This window comes from Manacus vitellinus, unplaced genomic scaffold (assembly GCF_001715985.3).
Source record: "Manacus vitellinus isolate BGI_N305 unplaced genomic scaffold, ASM171598v3 scaffold_3_pilon, whole genome shotgun sequence".
NCBI classification, from domain to species: Eukaryota; Metazoa; Chordata; class Aves; order Passeriformes; family Pipridae; genus Manacus; species Manacus vitellinus.
The window spans coordinates 19,768,842-19,786,245 of NW_021940535.1; the positions used below are offsets into that span (position 1 = coordinate 19,768,842).

At 36.4% G+C, this 17,404-nt stretch overlaps 1 protein-coding gene across 3 annotated transcripts in view; it reads left to right on the top strand.

Annotated features, from left to right (window-relative positions):
- TBC1D5 (TBC1 domain family member 5) overlaps positions 1 to 17,404 on the top strand; it is a 289,772-nt gene that overhangs the window by 192,469 nt on the left and 79,899 nt on the right. The gene's annotated exons all lie outside the window — the stretch shown is intronic.

Consider the following 17,404-nt stretch of genomic DNA (forward strand, 5'->3'; position numbering starts at 1 on the left):
ATCGGTTCAGTGCTTTTGAGTTTTAATACTCACATTTATCAGCATTAAATTGAAGGGGATTTGTAGTCAAAAATTATTACAAGGGGCATAACCTCAAAAATCACAAGAATTAAATGCACCATTTTGCTTTCTGGAAATTCCAACTGGTTTAGAAAAAGTTTATCCAATCATTTCAAAGTTTGGTTTGTCCCTTTGTGTAGCAGGATATCTAGTTTCAAGGCAGTGATGATAAATCCGTCATTTCTGTGAAAGTTCAGTGTCAATAGAGTCCTTGTCTGGCTGAAACAATAAAAAGGTATTGTAATAATAAATTTATCATTAGACATTAAAAAAAATGCAACATCAGTGCTGCAGGAAGTTTTCTGATAACACTGGGGCAAACGTGCTTCCAAACTACAGGTATCTTCATGTCTTGACTCGTATTGCTGACCTAATACAAGAGATATGTACCTGAAGGTATGATATTCATGTACTCATACCAGTAATTAAACAGCTCATAGTGACATGGTTGACTAATAACATAGCAAGACAAGGCGTGTAAGTTGTAAAATCTTTCTTTAAAGGAACCACTATGGTTGATAAAGTACACAGGCTTTCACACACACAAGCTCTTTTTCAACTTTGAAGTAGACCTACCAAACTTAAGTTCGAGTTAAGGCTATTGATCTGAGTTTAATTAGTAAGTTATCATGAGCCAGTGAATCTGAAAAGTATCTGATACCTGTGGAGTAGAGGTTTGTTAGTAGAGAAGCCACATGGTAAGGTGATTTTGGCTAGGCATAATAGAGAACCAATTTACAGATTTTGAACTAAAAGGTTGAAAGTACAGTGTGCCATAAAACTTGTGTCTTTTACGTGTTTTTTTTTAAACTTTATTATATCCAAACTTATTAATTTCTCTAAAATAAAAATCTCTACATTTGACCAGTCAGTCTTTGAAGGGCCTCTTTGCCAGTAGAATTGTGTCGTATACTGTGCACCATCCTTACCTCAGATATTCAGCTTCTTCCTGTGTATGTAAGATTTGTCATTCTGAAGGACACATTCAGAATCAAAAATTGTGCAATTTTGTTGTTTTCTAATACTGACAGATTACTGATAGGTATTATCCTAACTCACTTCAGACAGTGCTAAGAAAAGTTTATCCTTTATATGAGTGAATCTCAGCCTCTGGGTTTGATGTTTGAAAACCCCATCATTTTATGTATCATGGTATTCATGAAAAGAATTATTCATAATTGTTTTATCACAATATTAAAATACTGCTTTTTAATTGAAGAATTTCTCTGATAAGGTTTTAATACATAGTACTTGATGAAAGTTATTATGCTTATCTTCCATAAAGAGAGGAAAATGATATGGGACAATAATTTGCCCATGCCTGTGCCTCCCAATTCCTAAATTGTTGGCTCATCCTATGGGTTACATTTGCTTTTGAATGACGGATGTGCTTTCACTTCTTTTATTCTCCATACTGTAGTTCTTACTGTCCTCACCAAGTGCTTTCCTAAAGTTAATGCTGGATTAAAAAAGTCATTTGTTACTAATGATTGGAAAGAATCAAAATGAACTCCCAAGACTCCACAAATTCTCACAAAGCCAAGCTGAAGTCTGAGATGATGTGCATTTTCTGAAGATAATTTTCCGCAGAAAATTGAACAGGGAATTTGAATCTGATTGCTCCAATCATTTTTGTGGTACAAGTTGTTTCCCTCAAGTACAACTGAGGTCTTAGGGTATAAACCTCTTTGAACCTCTGGGTATAAACCTCAGACCTGGAGATTCTAACAGAAAAAAAAAATACTAGATAATGCTGCAAAGATAGACTCCCATTTTCAGACTCTCCGATCCAACTCAGAGCTCTTGCTGAGTCAGCCTGTTTTGGACGTCAAAAGCTTGCAAAATTCTTTGTGAACAGATCCTTTGGGGACCACATCAGTTCTGTATGAAAGTAAAATACGTAAATGACTGGTATCCTGAACAGTGACCTTTTAAAAGCAGGTATGAGATCACATATCTGAGAATGTGGAATACCTCCCGGGGCAGTAAGAAAGTTTATAGTAATGGTTGGCAAGTGTTTTCACAGCATGGTTCAGCTGGCAGAGGTAGTTGCCACCTCCTCAAAATATGCATTCTACCTGTCACAGCCAACTAAAGGCTCAATAGCATAATTACCTTCAAATAAAATACCACCTACATCCCAAACAACCATGAGCAATAATTGAGTCAGGATGTGACTCAAGAAATTGTTTGAGGTTATCACGAATCAGTGTGATCTGTTATAGAGGGCTACTCTGTTCCCACAAGCTGAAGGGAATACTTCAGTCCATTTGACAGGGGGGGTTCCAGTGCTAGATGCCATGCTGCCAGGAATGATCCATTAGCTTAACAGGCAAATGCATTTTGCTTCCCTAGCCCAGATGCAACACCAAAGTATGTTTCTGGCCTTCTTGCCCTCCAGGTACATTGTGGCATCATTATGCTGGAGCATGGAAAAGTATGATCAGGTAAATTAACCTTTAGAAACAACCAGCCTCCAGCCCTCCCTTTTCATACCTTCCTGTAGGGATCATTTCTCCTGTATCATTTCTCCTGTATTACATCCTTCCCCATATCTCAATTTCTCTAAAAGCTAGGGAACAGCCTACAGAAGAACCTACCTACACTTGTGGACATGCCTCCCATGAAACAGGTGTTCACCTCTACCCCCTCAGACTGACACTTGCCAGTCGTGGGAAATGCCAGAGAATTAGGATGTCAGGTCTTTTTTCAAGCTGCCTGAAAACAAACCTACAGTGTCCATTGTGTCCGTCTCACATTAGCATTGGAAAGTCAGTGGTTCAGAAAAAGATACTTCTCAACAGAAGGAAATTAAAATACAATTTTAAGGAAACAGTACAAACCGTACAAAGAGGACAATAGAATTCAAATTAGTATCATTTTAAGATATGTTTCATTTTAAATCTGAAAGTGTGCAACAGATTTTCTGGTTGCCAGAGAGTCAGAGAGGGATTTTTAGTGTCCCTTTTTTACCCTGAAATTTCTGAGAAGCATACCAAAAATTGAATTCTTTGCTGGAGGAATACTTCTGGTTGGTAAGAAACAAATATTAAGAAGTACTTTTTTCATTTCTAAAATTAAGCACCTGTTTGAGTTAGAGAGCTGTAAAACCTGGCATATTTTTCATTGTCACTGGTTTTGGTTCATATATAACAAGTTAATCTAAAACAGTGAATTAGCAGGCAAAAATTTGCAGTGCCAAAAGTAATCAGAAATCCACATATACTTAGTAGAAAGTTCCTGAAAATACTTAATCCTGTCTAAATAAGATAGAAATGGAAAAGAAACATCCCCCCCCCCATCTCTCTGCAACATTGGGACACGAGAGTTGTTTAACGTGTGTCTTGCTATAAGACTTGTACTTGTGCCCATATGGCCAGTTGCCAATGCGTGTGACAGTGAATGTTTGTCCAGCTCTCAGGACAACCCAAACTCTCACATTTCCTGTCCTACATTACTTTGCCACACATGCCAAAATCTCTTCCTAGGACAGAGCTTCTTCCTAGCATAGAGATTTAGCAGACAACAACTTTGGCCAAGGAAGGATAATTATGGCCTCACCTGATCTGTCAGTATTTAAGGCATGGGTATGATTTGACCTTGGATGTGGACAGCACCGTTTTTAACTCCTCTTTCATCCTTCTAGTTTGCTCTAAATATCGAGTAGCAGTACTAGCTGAAAATGTAGCATATAGTCAACTAAACTATGTCCAGAATTTGTGGTTGGTTAACAAGTGAAAAACAGATGCATCTTCTTAATCACCAGACTCTATAGGCTACAGTCTCATTATCCATTTCATTGTAATCACAATTGTATTTTTGCAATGGCCTGCAAAGTAGAGAGCAGATTTTCAGCATGGCAAAGGACAGAACACAGCCCAAGAAAACAGCAGTTCTACTCCCTCTGCAGGGATACATCTCCAGCTGCAGAGTCTTCTCTCTATCTTGGAATCCATGAGGACAGAGGTGGAGTTCTGCAGATGCCTTTGGATAGAACAGTCAGTTCAGCTTTGAGCAAGGCCATCTGCTGCTTCTTTTGCCTCTTACCAGCATCCACTATGTATAAAGAGAAAGCTAAATCCCCTACACCAGCCTAGGGCAGAGCCCAGCATCCACACTACACCCAAAGTACCCCTTAGATTATCTCACTTGGTCTCCACAGCTCCAATGAAAAAAGTCGTCACTGATACTTCCTTTCCAGCTAAATCTTCTACTAACTTCTGTGTATCCTTCATCTCTTCCTTCTTTCCCACACAGTATTTATTTCTCTCCTTGTTTCCCTTTTTAATTATTTACCTTCTTTACACCCAAACCCCCTCCATCTGTGCACAGATGGGATTTTCTAGGACAGTCAGTATATAATTTTCCACAAACATTGTTATTTTAAAACAAACTCTATCATCTCAATCAAAGAGGCATAAATGGAAAAAAGATTTTACTGATTTTTTTTTTCAGTCTTAAAACTAGATATCCATTAAAATCATATGTCTGATGTTTGGCAGATCCAGTCCCTCCCTTTTGCCAATAACTTTTTTTTGCTCATATATCCCTATTAGTAGTGAGCTGTGTGAGGTATGCACATCATTCCTGGTTTCTTACGTGGACATTTGTCAGCAAGTTTTATGCCCAGATGTCTTGTCAATTAAATTCCTGTCATTAAATAATGAGTTAAATTTAGTTAAAAATATTACACCTGCTCTGAGTCCTCTTTCTATTTTTATTTCTTTACGATTACTTTTATGGTTTTAAATGACATCTCTGTCTCCTCAGAGTGTGTGAAAGACCTATACAGATAAAAGATAGTGACTATAAAGGGAAAGCTATTGTTAGGGTAGAGGTATTGGAAAAACAGATGAAAAATAGCAATTCTTATTGTTCTTTTTAACAGTAGCTGATGAATTTCTACAACACTGCAGCTTTTCTTACAGGTCTGTGCTTCCTGAAAACTTCTTTCATAGTGTCATTTTATTGTTATTTCCACAAGCCTTGGTTATTGCTTCCTCCTCTCATGTCCAGAATAGGTAAGGATACTTTCATCAGTTTTATATATGGCAGCAAGATGCTAATTCTTGAGTGCTTCCTACTCCTTTTAGTAAGGACTAACTTGTTGATTCCTAACTGTGGACAACTAGACAAGTTTGGAGTTGTCTTTGATGGCAAACATTTTGATTTTGACTGACGAGCCGATAGAAACACATTTGCATTAGCTGGTCTGCAAGAAGTGTTAGAGAAGCAGTAAGACTACTGCTGTGCTTTCAGGAGAAAAGCGGGGCAGTCTCCCGTTATTAATGAATTTTTTAAAACTTCTACTTGTGTCTTAGAGATGAACTTCTAGAGGTGAGTAGTTAATCTGACCACAAAATAAAGGAAAGAACACTTAAAATAAGTGTTGTTTTTTAATATATACTTCGTGTTTTAAAAAGATGGCTCGTAAAAATGGTCAGCTTACATAGCTGTCAGTTCAACTGACCAACCTGACAAGACTGCTGCCCCATGGTCCCTGTGCTTGGAGATATACATTTCAAGCACATGGTAGTATGTAACTCATAGGTGTATAAAATCATAATAGAGCATTTCATTGCATCTAAATAAGGGTAGGTGCATGCTGTCTGAACAGTTAACCATTGAAAACATTGAATACAAGACATTTGACACTAATTTTACTGGTCAAATCCTCCCCTGAAAGAAGTCTGCCCTGACAAGCTGCTCACGAGGTACCTTTTGCAGAGAGAGCCTGGCTTGATGGGTCGTTGCATAAGCTACTTGACATTTGTCCCCAGTCAGACCGGATGCCACATGAAAAATTTACTCAGGCGCAGGGCTCCCAGGAATAAACATTTCTCTGGTGTTGCTCACCAGGGACTCGGCAAGGTGAGCGGAACTCCAACTTGTCACGGATGCTCTGTTCTGACAAACATAAGTAGATGCTAATGGCTAAATCGTGACAGAATAAAGTCCCACAACCATATGGCTAATTGCCACAACAATATCTTCAGTGTTATTAATCAAGTTTTCATAGTGTGCCATGATAATTGGAATAATTAGAAACAGCATAGGCATTGCTTGCCTCTGCCGCACATACTGCAGACAGGGACCTGGAACAACCACAATTGCACTTTCTGTGCAGCGTTGTTTAGTGCTTTCCTTTCCAGCAAATACTGTGGTTAATTAATGAATTAGCTGTTTGCCACCAGAGTGTTTTATTGCTAGCAGGGCTTCTTCAGGGGCACATAGGTAGCTAAATGAGACCACTAAGCCCTTGTGCATCTCTGAAAAGATGCAGAATTCCCATAAGGCTGCAGCTATACAACACAAAACTTCAACAGTCAGAGGTATTTTGTTTCACAAAAGTTGAAGTTCATATTCCTGTACCTAATATGTAACTTCTTTGAAGTACATATAGAAAGGATAAAACAACTTGAAAGTGCATTTTTTTGCTTAACAATTTAAATGAAAGCATGACTCTGAATAACAGTGGTGTGATTAACTCAGCAGGCAAAAGAAGTTAACTCTTAACTTTGCTCAATAATGGAATTGGGCTCCAGACATTTATTTTGCCTTTGAACTAAGGTTATAAATAAAGTGGTGATTCTAACATTGTTATTTACACAGAGCAGCTAAATCACCATTTTGTGTGCTACCTATTAGAACAGCCTCCCTTGATTCTTACGTTTAGGAGTACAACAGCAGGGAGGAAACATTTCTGTTTCCTCGGTGCATGCATCAACATGTAGTTGACTGGTCAGTAAAACTGGCAGATTGATGATGATGACTCCTTTCACTGGATGTATGAAGGCATTTAACCAGACTAATAGATTGAAATGGAGTGCTGTATGTATGCCCTCTGAACAGCTTCTTAATTTAGTTTTAGAGCTTACAATAGATGTAATATTGAATTCAGTGATGATATAAATCTTCTCTCCTCATTTTAAAAAATAAATAAATTTCTTCTTTGGAGTGGAGATCCCCAAAGAGATTTTGAAATACTATATACTTAATTATAAGGAGTTTTGTAGAAATAAGCCCCAGTTCAGGTGGTAAGTAGAAATTCTGTCGATTTTGAGTTTATTTCTGTTTAATTTCGACTCTCAAGGGGAAAGCATCTAGTGGGTTTTTGCTTCTATTTTGGTGTCCTGTTATCTCTACACATTTTTCTTACTAGTTCATTGGCAAGGTTTTTATTTATCTGTGGTAGTCTAGTTTTTACCTGTGTTCCTATTCAACATAATTAGCAGGAATTTTCCAAATACTAAAATAAGGCTTCTGCAAAAGGTATGTATAGTAAGAATTTGTTGATGTTAGTAAAGCATTCATTACTGGTGCCTGTTCCATTCTGAGCATGGCTGCCAAATAACAAGATTTTTATTTTCTTCATATCAAAGTATGACAATTTCTTCTGCTTTAAGCCCAGCTGAAAGATTATCACTTTGTAAAGGCCATGTCCTTTTACTTCAGATATGTTTGACATACATTCATGCATTTTTATGAGATAAAGGAGGCAATCTGATATTTAATTAACTTAAAGTTACCGGTTTACTTTATAATTCATATTCTTGGATATATTGCCATCCTTAATTTTACCATGTGTTACGACTCGCCCCAGAAAGTGGGGTAACTGAGGTTCTTGTTAATAGATCCCTTGGGGCGGATTAGAGTGAAACGACTCTGAATGCCTGGTGGTTTTATATATACATATATGAAGCAGGTTTATTTTAGAACAATTTAGTTGCAAAAGAAAGGAGGTATGTAGCTGTTTTGGTTATTGTCTATAGAAATGCAACAATATAATAGTATAAAGATACCATGTAAGAAAGCATATATAAAGAAAAGAAAGAGAAAGAAATGATAAGAGTAGATGGTAGAGGGGAAACCTGAAGATCCACCTGTGGGTCCAGCATCCATGGGTCTGCTGGTCAAGGTAGTGGTCACAGTCTTGATCCGTCGGGGTGGGGAAGTCCACAAAACATGGATTTCAATGCATTAATATACATTCAGGTTCAGGTGGAAACACCCAGGTACCTCCCTTGGGGGGGCAGTTTTATACTGTCTGTTGCAACACTGTGGATCGTGTGCAGTCATCTGGTGGAAAGCCCCAGAAATTAGTCTGGGGGTGCTTTGGGGGTCTTTGATGGTTTATGACACCTTCTAAGACATGATTACTGCCTCTAGCACCAGTGTAGTTGAGCCCCATCAGAAGAGTTATTTCTCTTCTTCTGCTGCTCATTGCAAATCTTTGATGGTGGTGATTTTCAGATAGCAGACAGAAGGAGAAAGAGAGAAGGAAGAGGGATGCTACAAATACAATACAAGGCCAAAACAGTGCTATTACCAAAATGAAAAATAACAATTGATGGGATAAATCAGGATTTGAATAGTTAAAATTACATCCCTTAGTATTGATGAAGTTCCAAATACAAAAATTACAATGATTACCCATACTTTCTACTGGGCTATCTATGCATACAAAGTTCTCATGCGAAGTACAAAAAAATGCTTATACAAAAGGTTCTCATACAAACACATCCTACCACCAGGCCCATACTCTGTGCTCCAAGGAATAGAAGTGGCATTTTGCAATGTTATGTCCACTGATTGGTAACATGTTTGATTCCATAAATGGGTCCAGAGAGAGTTACATGGGAGCTGGTAAAAAGCTTTCTTATATTCTATCCATGTCGCCTTTGCAGTCCATGGCTGCCTCTCCTTTTGGTCTAGGAAGCAGGACTCAACAGCTCCCCATGTGACATTTTCTTTTGTCAAGATTATCTAGTTCACTCATTAATATCTCTGAAAAATTTAGCCAAATCATCATAAATCTAAAGCCTTCCGAGGCAGAACTGGGAAGGTTAATACATGTTCCTTGATTCATATAATTCCAAATATTCATAAATCCTTTTACGAACTCCCAAGCTAAAAAAAAATCAAACTAACAATACATATAATGGTCTGTCTTATAGAATCCTGCTACAAGTCACAATAAAAACACTAACAAATCACAAAAGGTAATAAACTGATAATACAAGCAGTTATGTGGGCAGTTAAAAATTTCTTTGGTTCTACACAACTTGATCTCATTTGTTAGCAGGTTCCTATAAAAAGAAAAGAGTAAATTTGGCCTACTACGGACCAATTATTAATTATATCAGCTAAATTTTCTATCACACCAAAAAACACCCATGATGGAGGAAAAGGATTAGAGAGGAGAAGGTTAACGTGGATTGGCAAGGTAGTGGTACATTCACAATGTTGCCTTGTTGGTTTGAATACAATGTGTAGCAGTTCCATTGCTGGACATAGGCAGATAGCTTCTGAAGAATTAAGTTAAATCTCCTGAAATTTTTAACATGTTTTCCTTAGCATAACAAAGTAAGTTCATTTGGTTTTACATTTCAGTACAGCATAACAGAAGGATGGTTCAATCGTAGATTTCAATTTTTTTATGGACAGAAAAGACTTTTTACTTAATTCTGATAGGGAACTCTCCAATACAGGTTATAAACTTTATATTTTATCAGTACTTATTTGTTTACTTTTGAGCTATTAACAAAATTATATCTCTTCCTTTTATTTTAAAATACATGTCTTTTTGATTAAGTCTTGTCCAAGTGGATTCTACAGAGAAATGTAGTAACACAATATAAGAGCTGACAATATAGAACGATCAAATGATTAAGACTCCTCTTTTAAAGAGAGATTGTACAAAAGGATCGTTGTATCTTTTAAACCTACTGTGTACATCTTGAATCATTGGATAAAGCTATTAGCAAATTTATTTTATCATCTTAAGAACTGTGCTTTAATTGCAACACTGAGAGTTGTTTTTCTAATATAATTTCTCCACTTTAAAACCAAATTTAATCATTGCTGTTTAAAGATGGAAAAGTTGGGGGGTGGAGTTCCTAATTGCTAATAGCTGATATCAGTAGGAACTTCACTAATTTAGAAGTGCCTCTTTTGTTTCAATAGGTTTATTGCAGCAAACAGTGTTTAAAATCATTCACCTGTAATTATTTTTGTTAAAAAAAATAAAATGTTTTTGCTACTCTGCAGTGATTTGCAAAACAAAATGCTCATGCATCATCAGTATTTAGGACTGTAGGTTTTAATTGCACAGAGGCAAAGAGCAGTAAGAATTCAGTAGGTACACCTTTGGGTTCTTATATTTTTCTCTTATGAGTGCAGTTATTGGTCATTTTATTAGAGATTTAGATATGTGTCAGAGATGAAGTCCCATACTCCATGCACTTTAGGGGTGTTTATCATTGGCTTCAAATGGTTTTTTGCAGTAAAATGTAGCAGTCCCCTCTCTTCATTCTGATTTGTCACCGTAATTTTATCACACTGAACCTTTTTAAATCTGAGCATTGTCTGAGCTGTTTAAATTTAGTTGTTTTGAAAAAAAACATAGCAATATCCTTCAGTCTTTTCCCTTTGAATAAAAGCACGGTTTAGCCCAGATAACTTCTAAATTAGTCATGGTATAACAGCTAGACCCTTCATGTTGTAAACTCTGTATTTTGGCCAACACGTAGAAAATGAGTGCCTCAGCTTTGATATGTGATATTTGTTGTCAAGTTGACTCATCTTTGTAAAAAATCGAGACAAATGTCCAGAATTTCTGTCCTTTAAAAAATTCAGCAATGGCTGAAAGTGTGTTAGCTGTTCTATTATAATCATTCTTTCTGTGGGTAACTACTGGAGTACAACAGCTTTATCCACCCTTCATGCTAACAAATGGTCACTAACTTGGTGTAGTCCAGTAACTGGATATTGTATTTAGTGCAAACACAGGCTAGCAATGTCAGTGCAATGCTTGTAACAGCTGTTAATTACTAAGCCTTTATAAAGTGTTGTGTATGCAAAATACTAAAGTGGAAGTATTTTCATTTGTAATGTTTAAGAGGAATGGAAAAGAAACTGAAGAGTGTAGTTTTCTCCCCCTGCAGAGTCTTTTTAAACTGAGTGCTACATTCAGTGGAGGTCTCTGATCACGTACAGTGACATCCACAGTATAAATTTCCACATTAAGGTCTAATTTCTCCCATCTGTCCTGCTGAAAAATTAGGAAATCTCTTTCTGTTTTCTCTTCTCAACATATTCAAGTTCCTACCTCTGTTTTTTGAAATTTTTAGTGTTACAGAAAAGCCACTTGCTGATCACTCCTAATGATTTCCTTCATGTGCCTGGAAGTGGTTTACAGGATTAGTTGCTTTATCATCTTTCCAGAGATCAAGGTTAGGCTGGCTGGCTTGTAGTTCCTTGGGTCCTTCTTAACCTTTTTGAGGATAGGAGTGACATTTTTTTTTCATTAAGCACATTTCTGCAAGTGAGAATGTTAGAATTGGTCTGGCTTAAAACAACAGTAAGTGCTTTTGCAGAGAAGGGTAAATTATGATAAGAAAAAACAGCTAATTATTAGGAATTCAGTTTTTTAGAACGAAAAACCTTCATTAATAGGAAAATGCTTAGAGTTTTCAAAACACTCAGAGAATTTTTCTTAAATGCAAAACTGAGTAATCATTGCCAGTAATCTTAAAGAAACCAAATGAAAAAGGAAATCATTTACATAAGAACTAGATGATCATGTCACTTATTAGTAAAAATAAAATTCAAGGTATGTGTTTGATAAAGTAATTACTATAAAAAAGTTTGGGATATGTAGAATATGAGGAAGTTTCAATAGGGCAAATCAGAACCTTTTTCCCAGGTGGAAAGAAGTCAACAAAATTTATACAGTATTCTTTTTCACCACTTAGCCTAAATTTGACTAGATTTATATTGCTAAATGAGTGTTTATTATCATTATTCTTTAATTTTAAATACTTCTTTTCTGACAGGAAAACTTATGGTAGTTTGAAACGCATATAATCCATGATATAAATGTCTAGTTTCATTTTCATTTGAATTGTTTTCAAGCACCATAATTTTTATCTTTGTGTTAACACCCCAGTGTCTAAGCTGTGGAACAGAAAGCTTCTGGATATTATCATAGTATTTAAAATTGAGGGATTTTTAATATAACTGTGTAAAATTTAAAACTGAATGGACGTGACCACAAACCAAACAGAATTTGAAACAGAAAAAAGAAACCAAGTATCCTCCCAGCAGTAGAGCCATGATTCATGTACTTGGTGCTATGATCCATCAAATCTTCATGCATCCAGTATGGGAGAAACTGGATGAAGTGAACAACCTTCATGGGAGTCCAGGACAGGACAATCCCACTTAGATCACAGTCACATGGAAGCTTGTATGTCATTCTCTAGCAGAATAGTAGTCCGAATACAACTCTGAAATTACTTTAACAGATAAGGCAGACACACATAAGAAGAATCTTTTTATATACTTGCTATTATCTCTAAGTCTAAGGAGAAGCAGAACGATGTGTTAGATGCTGGCACGCACTTTCTTCCTCCTTATCACACACACTTTTTTACAATCAGCATACGCTGCAGGATACAATGTGGTAGAAATCTATAATATTTAAATGTTTTACAGCCTAAGGAAAATCTGATCATCTTGTCTGCCTTCTCAAATGACAAAGGCCACATAATTTTATCTAATAAATCCAGAATTAACATTTGAATTTATGGTTGAAGTAAACACATCTTCTAGCAAGATGTCTGTTTTCATTCCCTTCACAAGTTAAGTAGATTAAGGCAAAAAATGGAGCATATGCTGTAACAATATCACACTGTACATCATTTATGGGTGGTGTGCATATGAGGGTATGCTGTGTGTAAAATACTCAGTGTTTAGATCGAACACTTAGAAGTCTCTGGAAATCCCTGAAAGTCTGGTGAGCTTCCCACATAACTTCTTGTACCAGCTTTTTTGGCTTTATTGGGATTTCACATGCTTCTTTCTGTTCTGACAAAATATTGGATTTTAATAAGGTTTTGTTTATCTTAGAAATGCCATTTTGTTAATTGTTAGACTTAGCTGTTTTGCCTTTCTTCTCATCTGTGATCATTAAGAGTTCCTCATGCACCATAAGCAGTACTGCCCTTCCACAAGAGCCTTGTAGAACACCAGCTGAAGGAACAAGTTGTGATTATACTTCGGGCATGTTTCCTTCTCTGTCTTGTATCATTTCAAGGTTTTATTAATCTCTTTAGGATATTCAGTACAAAATCCTAAACTGTATAAAGCCACGGGAGTTTTAATAAGAAAAAGATTTATTAAGAAAGGAGACAGAGCACTGGAGAAATGGACTGTGTAACAAGCTGGAATGTTTCTAAAGCTTATCTTGATTGGTCTCCATGTCATTAAAAGAAAGTGAACTATCTTACGCATCCTCTGATTGAGCTTGCCTGTCTTCCCTCTGACTTCCTCTTGCAACTGCCAAATCTGGGAGAATTTCTGGAATCAAATGTCTTCTTTTGAGGGTGCTTTTACTCTGTATTTACAGATCTCTTTGTTCTTAGATCCTGCATTAGCCCTGCCTGCTGCTGGGTACCTTTGCAGGAGGACAGCCACAGTGGTATGCAGCCTTCTTCATCTGCAGCCCACTCGGTGTAGGTTAGAAACACAGATGCCCAAAATAATAGTGCAGGCATTGGGACTGCCCAGCGTAGTGCTTACTGGCTGTCACTGAACTGTTAAAGTTTTCATCTTCTGTATAATTTTAAGTTCTTTCGAAAGTATTATACAAATGTCGCTCCTCATCCTTTTTCCATGTCTTATTTTTGAACAAGCAGATCACAGCTCAAGTCTGTCTACCCTTTCTCCTAAATTATTGACCATGACTTTACATAGTAAATTGCACTGGCTACAAATGTTTGCTTGAACATAATTCATGACAGAGTTTAAAGAGACAGAGTTTACATATCATTTTCTCAGTCAGTAAACAACTGATGTTAATTTTGGCATTTCTCAGCTTCCAAGGGCTTAGTTTTGATAAGATGGTGTTCTTTTCAAAACTCACAGTCCATTTAAATAATTTTCTTCTTTAAAAAAAAAAAAAAGGTAGCAAAACTTGCACTGAAAATGAAATTACATCCTGCAAAATCCTACTGATCCTCCATTTCTCTGAAAGACTCCTACTAGTGAGTCTTGCAAGCATTGGAAACCAGAGAAACAGCATCCTCAGCTATCACATCCGCTAAGTGGCACTAGGCATTGCAGGGGATGATACACACATTTGCCATTTCCCACTCAGGAAGGAGGGTGTAGCTGGGATGGACGGGATGGCAGATGCATTCTTGAGCTGGTGGCAAGAGTTAGGAAGAAACAGAACATGCTTCGTGGAAATCTTCACTCTGCTGTGTTTAGGTCAAATAAGGAATTACCAAATTTGGGCTTTTATTTTTTTTTAATATGCACAGCAAAAAGAAAATACCAGAGACCTTGTTGTTTTGATTCTAAACCTTAGTGAAATGCTTGCAGAAAAAAATAACTTAAACGCTAGCAGAATTTTTTTAGCCTTTTTCTAATGAATAATATCAATGAATGAAAAAAATCAAGCCTTGAGCAGACACTTGGAGTGGAATTATACTGAAGATTGAGTTTAGCAAATGTATAAATGACTGAAAACAGGCTCTGAACAAGTAGAATTTTTAAGCACCTTGTTGTCAAATTGTAAGTCCTAGATGAAGTCATTTAGAAGTAGCTTCAGACTCATGCTTTCCCTTTTCCTGGTGTTACCGGTGTTTTTCTTATTCTTTCTGATTGCATTGTGTTGGTTTTGCCTCATAAAAACTTCTGAAGTGTTTATTTTGCCTCGTCTGTAACCATTCCTTGGGCTTATTTAATTTTTTTACAAACAATTCTCTGCCTTCCAAAAAGATAAGCAACTAATATGGAACACATAAATTTAAATTCTGATGCTTGGAGAATTGTCCTGTAAATCTCAGTAAAATGGTTGTGGTGTTAGTTAAAACTGGTAAAGCTGGATCATTGCCTTATTTAACGGCTTTACTTGAGAACAGTTTTCTCCTGCTTTCCCTATATTGTAAGGTCATTAATGAATCATTATCTATTGCTAGTAATTACTGATCTCTTGAGAATATTGGTTTAATTATATAGGAATCATAAGTGGAAGATACAATTACATATTCTACAATGTAGGTAGTAGTACCTTGGTGTATTATGCCTTTAAAGAATCTGGGGGTTTTTTTGTGGATTTTAATTGCTAAGTGTGCCTGGTAAAATATGAATTATTGTATTACTGCATGTGATAAAAGGTATACTATTGTGAGCCTCACAGGCTGCAGGTGTAACAGATGTAAGGCAAGATTAACAGGACAGAACAATAATTAAAACACAGACAGCAGTCTCAAAAAAAAAAAAAAAGGTTTATCATGTCCAAGGCAGTTATTAAGTGTGTCTTAAATTCTCTTTGCAAATATTTGTAAAAGCAATAAAAATGTGTTAGTTTGAAAGACAGCTTTTCAGTGTGGACATTTAGTTAAGGAATTAAGATCCTTTTTTATGAATATAAAAGCTGAGTGAAGTCCTGCCATATGGCAGCATGGTTCAGAGGCAATAGGGTCCTAGGTTTATACACGCTGTGAGCTAAACGCTGCTGAAAAATATAAGAGAGCAGTTAGTATATATGCATTTACAACAGTATGAATTGCTTACTCCCTTTAAGACAGGAAGGTTCAAATAATTAACAGTAGTATTATGGTTGCTAGAGAAAGTCCAGTTGTTCTTCAGCAGTCTGCATCTGTGAAACGTGATACCTCTGGGGAATGAGATTTAATTTTCCCAGGAGAAAAAATAAAAGCAGGAGAAAAAAGGAATGACTTCTGCTTGAGCAGAATAAACCTGCATCTACAAACGATTAACACTGCATAATGAAGTAGTAAAGAAGCAAAAGAGATTTCTAATAAAAGACTAATAACAAATCCCATTACCCTACCCCATGGTGTATTTTTTCCCTTGAAATGTATTAGATTCTTAGCAAGGCTTCTGAATGAGACTTGGGTAGTTGCAAGCAAAGTCAGTTCAAATGCTTCAAGCTTAGCTGAAATTTCTTGCCTAACAGTTTGTGTAACTTGAAAGTTGTGTGTTTACAGGTGGGAGGAGTTGTTAATGCAAGTAATGGGCTTCACACGGAGTTTGGGTAATGTTTGTGTCACCATAGGATAATAGTCTCCTGAAGGCAAGGCACTGCGGGGTTACGTGCCGCTATGTGGCAAAATCCCTTAGATAGAACAGGCATGGTATTAAATGCACCAGCTAAGCCTTGCTTTTGTGTAACAGTTCTTCTGTCTTCTCTTTCTGAGGCCTGAAAATAAGTCCTCATAGGAAAGGGGTTTGATCAGACAGGGAAATACACAGAGTTTGTGATTTGTTGTAGCTAATATTGAGACTTTTATAATTACTGTGCAAACATAAAAAGTTAAAAGGCCTTAGAACATAAATGTTTGATATGAGAATGAGGTGACACTGCCTTTTGAAATCACATATTTTCACTTTTAGAAGGGAACAACATGTCTTGCAAGGAAAAGATTCTATATAGTGATCTCTGAATCTGTGCTTGGATATTTTTGTGGATTGTACGTATGGTCCCAGTGGCGAGAAGAATAAAAGTTTAGTGAACAAAACCTTGGCTTTCAAAACAGTCTCTTTGAATTTCTTTTATGAGAAATTAATCTGGTTTTTTTTACAGATTGTTACTATCTTCAAAACTTATGCTGAAATGGTGTGTTGGAATTCATTTGTCTAAAAATGAACTTTTGTTACTGGAATCACCGAAAAAAACATACCAGCCACAAAACACAAAACCCTAGATGCCTTAAACCAGTAATGAGTTATGGACCAAAAGTGGTTAAACATGAATTCTTACAAGTGAAACTAATCTTGAAGAAGAAAAGTTGCCTTTTTAGAAATTTTTGTGAGTTTTAAAGAATGACTTAATTTGCTTAGCAGAAATTTGCAATCAATCTTTTCTTGCCACTGAGTAAACAGATTCCACATGCGTAGCTATTTGCATATCCCAGCTAAAAATGTAATACATTATTTTTAAGTCCATTTCATAATGACTATTTCAGGATTAACGTTACTAACTATTCTCCAGCTCTTTCAAATGTGACCTTAGATAATCCTACCTAAAAAGTTACAAAGCTAGTGGGTCTGTTCTGGAATAGGGAAGGGAGGGAAGAGAAGTACCTTTCCTGAGGTCACCGAGTAAGTCAGCATAAGAGCCAGAACTAGAAATGAGAAATCTGGAGAAACAATTTTGTTCTACTACATCTCAAGCTTCCAGATTCAAGCAAATATTGCATTTAATAAGACAGATTTTCACATTTTGCTAGGTATAAAAACAGCACAGAGGTGAACAGGAATTAACGGTATAGTCTACATGCAGATTATCACTAAATCTGGTAAAGATTTA